The following is a 6,271-nucleotide window of genomic DNA, read 5'->3' on the forward strand; positions in this document are numbered from 1 at the left end:
ACAGCCATCTTATTTTGTCGCTCACTTACACATCATACCTACCTCATCAACTGTTCCCACGTTTATGATTTAGTGAACTTTTGACAAGAAGGAGGCAGATTTACACCAGTTGCAGGGACCATTCTAAAAACACATGCTTGAAGCATTTATTCTTTAGAGGATTGAATGAATATAGAGACTAAAGAAGAAAAGTTAGAACCCTTCGAGATCTTTGGACGTCTCTCGTTCTCCAACAGATGCGGTGGACAATACCTTAGGGTTTATGATATTTCGTGCCAATTTCCTGTTTTATTTTATTGCAGTGCAAAGAATAGGCGCAACTTCTGTTCTTGTAGTTATTTTACTTACAAAATAAATGTATCTGAAAGGATTTAATGATTAAAAAATTGCTGAACATTAACTTTAGATTCTGCTAATCAAGGTTGTTGGTGAAGTTCAGAACTTCTCATCAGACTGTTCTCTGAACTTCTCTTTTATTTGTGCTCATTTTAATAATAGCCTCTCTTCCTCACGGTTCAATTAGTTTGACTGAAAGCAAAAACTTGTTTCTTTGAAGTTTCTGAGCGTCTGAGATGATGCTCGATTCCATTTACCCTTAATTTGATTGAGAGCGAACACTTTTCCTCAAACTGGCCTTCAAAGGCACTCTGCAACTATTTCTGGTAGCATCACCTGATGTATAAAAAACCTGAGACATAAAATAAACATTAGGAGCATTTTTCATTGAGTCACTCAAGTGTCTGAGAAAGAAATTATTTGTGGGAACTCTTTCGGATCAGATTTCTTTCTTATTATTATTCTCGTCTTTTTCTTGTGGGTCCTGACAAGTTCGATAAAACAAAGCAAGACAGCTCTTTGGATGAGAGCACGAGAGGGAAACATGCATTACTTTCAGAAACTGTTAGAACTTTTTGTTAAAGTTTGACTTTGTAGTTACACCAGACATCTAAATGTCTGTCCCCAAACCACAGGAACAGAGATAATGTGTCTTTTTGACCCTGAGACCTTTGTGAGATTGCTCCCAGTCACACAGTGTTCTCTCAATAAGAGGCCCAACAGGTGCTGATGAAAAAAAGGTTAATTAAAACTTTGTGGCCATAGCAACGGAAACACTAATTACATCTGAATGTCAAACGAATTTGTCACAGAAAATGTAAATAAGTGCTGTTTTTATGCGATGTCAGGAAAACGTGAGTCGGATAAAAGAGAAACACCTGGTATCGCTCAGTTTTCACAGGAAAAAGAACCAGTTTGTCATGAAACAAATGGGAGCCTACTAATGAAGATGACCAATCTGCTGCTGAGTACTTTCACTAACTGAGGAGAAAAATACTCAAGTGTGTGGATCTATGTATCAAAAGGCAACCAAGTCTACAGAAAAGTGAGCAGCTGGCAGCACATCAGGTGGACCAGAGCATTCAAATGCACCTCGTTGTCCTGAATGACACGTTTTGTGGATATGAAGCCGTATATTTGGTAAGGTTTGCCACCTGATGGAAGGAACACCAAATGTTCCGCAATCATAATTTTAGGAGCCGGATCACAGGAAGTCATTTATCCCTCAAACCATCAGACAGTAAAAATAGAGCCTTGTAGACACGCATATATGTCTATGTATGTTTATATACACATGTAGACATGCATATGTAAATATATGTATATATATGCTTAGATGTGTATGTATTTATACATATATAGGTTAATCATTAATGTGGTACTCCCTACCACCTTGTGCATGTGTATATTAGTCTTTTTTCAAATTTGTGCATTATGCTTCTTTTTGATTATTCATATGTAACATTGCACCGGTCTGAGAGTAATGAAATTTCAATCCTTTGTATGTTCGGTACATATTGCAGTTTTCACAATAAAGCTGACTTTGACTTGACTGATGTATTTTTTGTGTACCGGTGATTAGTGAATGTCACTGGATGCCTCGAATCTGCCCCCATTATTAATAAAGTATCTGTCTGTCTGAAGGAGAAGGAAGGCTGAAGCACCAGCGCAGTGGATTGCAATTGTACTTGATGGAGCTGCGAGCTGTTTGTTACCTGCCCAACAAGATCACATGTGTGAATGTAGAGCAAGGAGGAAAGATGAGAACATGGATGGAGCTCAGCTTATGACAAGACAATCTGTGTTTGGTTTCTCGTTTAATCTCTTTCCTCTGTGTCTTGTGATCATGGTGTTCAGTTCTGTCCAGACCAGTTTTTCTTTATTTAGACACTGCTTCTCAGTTCTGCCGCGCCCTCTCCCACCTGTGCCTTGTTTCGTTTCGATTGGTTTCTCATTTGTCATGTGTCAAAGCATGTTCATTTATTTGAAGAGGAAAAAATAAAACAAAGAAGTCCTAGCTACTTCTCAAGTAGATTTATTTGACATTAAAGGCGTTTAAATTCATGTATGCGTGGATTGTTTTGTGCAGGAAGCTGCAGTCCACAAGTGAGTAAATCACCGTGAGTGCTTCCACCATCCCAGCAAGAGTCCTTAGCATGTACACCGACTTAATGTGTAACTACCTGATTGGTCTAAACAGTTGGGGAGGTCATGTGGTTTAGACTTAGGCCTCCCTTATTGGCTTTCAAGCTGGTTCCAGCTCCTGGGGACACGATCCAACTCAATCCAGACGTGACAGCGCCCTGTTGAAGAAAGACTAACTATGCTTACCCCAGATGATTATCTTATATGATAGAGGGAGCTGTCTACAGCTTGAGTGCATGTGCTTTTCCTGTTGATCAACTAAACTTGTGACTTGCGCCTGAATGTGCTGTGTTTATCAAAACTAGGCCAGTGAGTCAGATTCAGTGTATCTATCAGCAAAAAGCAATCGCCCTCTGTTTGACACATCTAGGATGGAAACACAAAGAACACCAAGACTCTACTTTAAGACTTTATTGTTACTGTAATGAAATGTAATGTTATTGAAGTATTTTAATAACCCAACACATGCAAAATACAACCCCTCAGTGTCGGTCTACAAGTAACAGGAGCATTAACCTTGTTGCATGTACTGTTATTTCTGTGCTTATCGGTGACCGTCCACATCTCCCTGTTCTCGTGTTCAGGGTTTGCTCTGCTCAGATAATGAGATATTAGTTCAGGCGGGACATGTCCACCCTGAGCTGAACCAATTTATTTATTTATTAACCTTTATTTAACCAGGCAAATCCCATTGAGATCACAGATCTCTTTTGCAAGGGAGGCCTGGCCCTGAAGGCCGACTAACATGCATGTTTTTGATCTGTGGGAGGAAACCGGAGTACCCGGAGAAAATCCAAGCAAGCATGAGAAGAACATGCAAACTCCACACGGAAAGCCCCCAGGTTCAACCGGGGATTGAACCCAGGACCTTCTTGCTGTGAGGCAACAGTGCTAACCACTGAGCCGTCGTGCTGCCACTTGTTAAACTGAGAACTCATTACAGCTCTATTTCCTTTGTTGCAATGAAATGGATGATGCTCATGCAAATAAATGTTGGTTTGCCTGCAACACACTCTTTTATCATTAATGAATGAGCTTGTGACGGTGTGTCTCCAGTGCAATAGTTGAGATTGAGGAATAAATTTAGGTTTAAACTGTACTTGCTCACACAAGACGGGTGATTTGAAGAGCAAATGATTGGGTTTGGTTTCAAAAACATGTATTTTGAGTGAATTCAAAATGTCAATGAATAAAAAGCAGAAAAATCTGTAAGATCTGCAGGAAGACAAGTGTTAAACTCTCCCTCAGGAAGAGGAAAAGAGAAGCAAAGTGTTGAACTGCTACAAAGACGGTGAACATAGGAGCAAAAAAATATAAAAAATATATATAATTAATACTGCTATTGTTGTTAAAATAGTTGTAAAAAATCCTTTCATTTTTTTCATTGTTCCAAAACAAGAAATTACCTTCTCATCAGAAAGGAACATGTTTCAAAAAGCTATGTAACATTTTAAAATTACAACTTTTAGAAAAAAAATTAAATAGGTTTAGTAAAAAGTATGAACTTAGAGTGAGTGAACGTTTGTAACGCCACTGAGTCTGTTGGAGGTATGTGACTAGAACTGAAAGAAAATGAGCTGATTCTCCAACAATGTCTTACTGAACTCGAGTGTTTGTGACCAGCTGGACTTTGAGCTGACAGATTTTATTATTTGTGTTCTGACTTTTTTATAAAACTGTATCCTAAGCTGTGCGGGTTGCGTTATTCCCCACCTCCATCCACTTTGTCCTCACCTGGGGAGTAACTTAATGACGACAATACAAATTATGGAGAACACGTTGGGAATGTTTAGAACATGGGAAAAACAATGCATCTTTTTTTATGCACAGGCTAACTCCAACACATTTGAATATCTTGAACTTAAACAGAATAATGGCATTTTTAAATATCTGTTCAGACTCATTCGTGCCCATTACGCATCAACAATCAGATTACGACCCGCTCCTAACATGCACACAAACACTAAATATTCAGTGGAAACACATTAGACCGGGCAGAGGCGCACGTGCTGCTAATGCAACACGTTACGAGGCCTCACGACAGCTGAACGCTGCTTTTTTCCACTGCAGGCATTTTAATGATCTTCCAGAAGAAAAGCACAGATGAACCAGTAATGTCCACCGAAGCTGGACGTCAACGCACTGCAACCATCACGTACGAACCAAAGCTGTGAAAACGGTCTGTGATTACATGAACGTGATGAGCGACACGAGTCGACGAGGATGATGACAATAAATGAAAAACACGTCGGGTGATTGCTCTGAGGATCCATCGCATGCAAACAGCTGTGAGGACCATTTCAGTGAAGCAGCTGAGTGTGAATTTTAAACAAAACGGCTGAAGCTCATCCATCCCACAGCATGAGCACAAACCAGTAGACTCGTACACGAATGTGATCATGAAGCTCCGGTAATTTTAAAACATGAACACGTTCTGCAAACGTGACTCCATTTTGGAAATCTTTGCAGTTTGTTGCCTTGTTGAGCCCTTGGAGGAGATAATGTTTAAAAGTTTTGCCCATTTTGCAAGAACAAAATTACATTTTAGCTAAATTGCCATCAGGCCTCCCTTGAAAAAGAGATCTGTGGTCTCCATGGGATTTGCCTGGATAAATAAAGGTTAATACATTTCAAACCAAACTTTTATTGACAAAATAAGGTTCAAGGTTCAGGGCGACTATTGTCATTCACATCACATGTGGTATGAAACTGTGTTCTCAAGGTCCCAGTTACACCTGACAATAGCAATAACTATAAAAAAGAAACAGTATACAAGGATCTGGGATATACCATACCACTTTATTTATAAAGCACTTAAAACAGCTACAAAGCCAACCAAAGTGCTGTACAGACAAAACAACAGGTAACACAGTTGAAGATATACACTAAACATAATAATATAATATAATACGGTGTATTAAACAGCAGCCTGAACATGAAATCATAAAAACATTAAATCACTAACCTTAACTATTAGAAAGCCATAAAGTACTTACGGTTTAAAAGTTAAAGACTAAAGCATTTAGAAAAAACAGTAACACAATCTATAGGCTGATGCATGTACGGTTTAAATTTATTATTTTTCCATAGTTTGCATACTTTTTACTATAAATAAACTTCTTCAAATCTGACATTTTATGCTACACAAACGATTTTATAAATTTTTGTTTTGAACTCCAATAAGTCACGCCTGAATTACTTGAAGTTCCATTAACCATGATTATTTTTGTTTGTTTATTTTAGCTTTTAGTTTAATATTTGTCTAATCTGACCCACTAACTCTGAACCTGCTCCTCCAACAGCATCACCAACTCCATTTTATCTGCTAATATTTCTTTGAAGATACGTCTAAATACGTGTTTTGCCAGTTGACAGTAATTCTTGGTGCAGGCATAACTTGCACATATTTGAAAATAATTGATTGTCCTGGACCCCCTGCATGCAGCTCGGGATCTGGATTCAACATACGTTTCAAAACGGTTGAACTTTAAACATTCAAGATGTCAAAACTAGGTTTAGAAAATTATGCACTGTTACTATTCGCCCCATTCTGGGCTCTTGAGCAAGACCCTTAACCCCCCATCATCTGCTCCCTGGGGCACCCTAGCTGGCTGCTCTGTGCTCCACGCAGAGGGCTGTGGTCGCTTTGTGGTCGCTCTGTGGTCGCTCTGTGGTCGCTCTGTGGTCGCTCGGTGGTCGCTCGGTGGTCGCTCGGTGGTCGCCCTGTGGTCGCTCGGCGGTCGCTCGGCGGTCGCTCGGCGGTCGCTCGGCGGTCGCTCGGCGGTCGCTC

Source organism: Nematolebias whitei, chromosome 11, assembly GCF_014905685.2.
Source record: "Nematolebias whitei isolate Nwh7 chromosome 11, NemWhi1, whole genome shotgun sequence".
Taxonomy (NCBI): domain Eukaryota; kingdom Metazoa; phylum Chordata; class Actinopteri; order Cyprinodontiformes; family Rivulidae; genus Nematolebias; species Nematolebias whitei.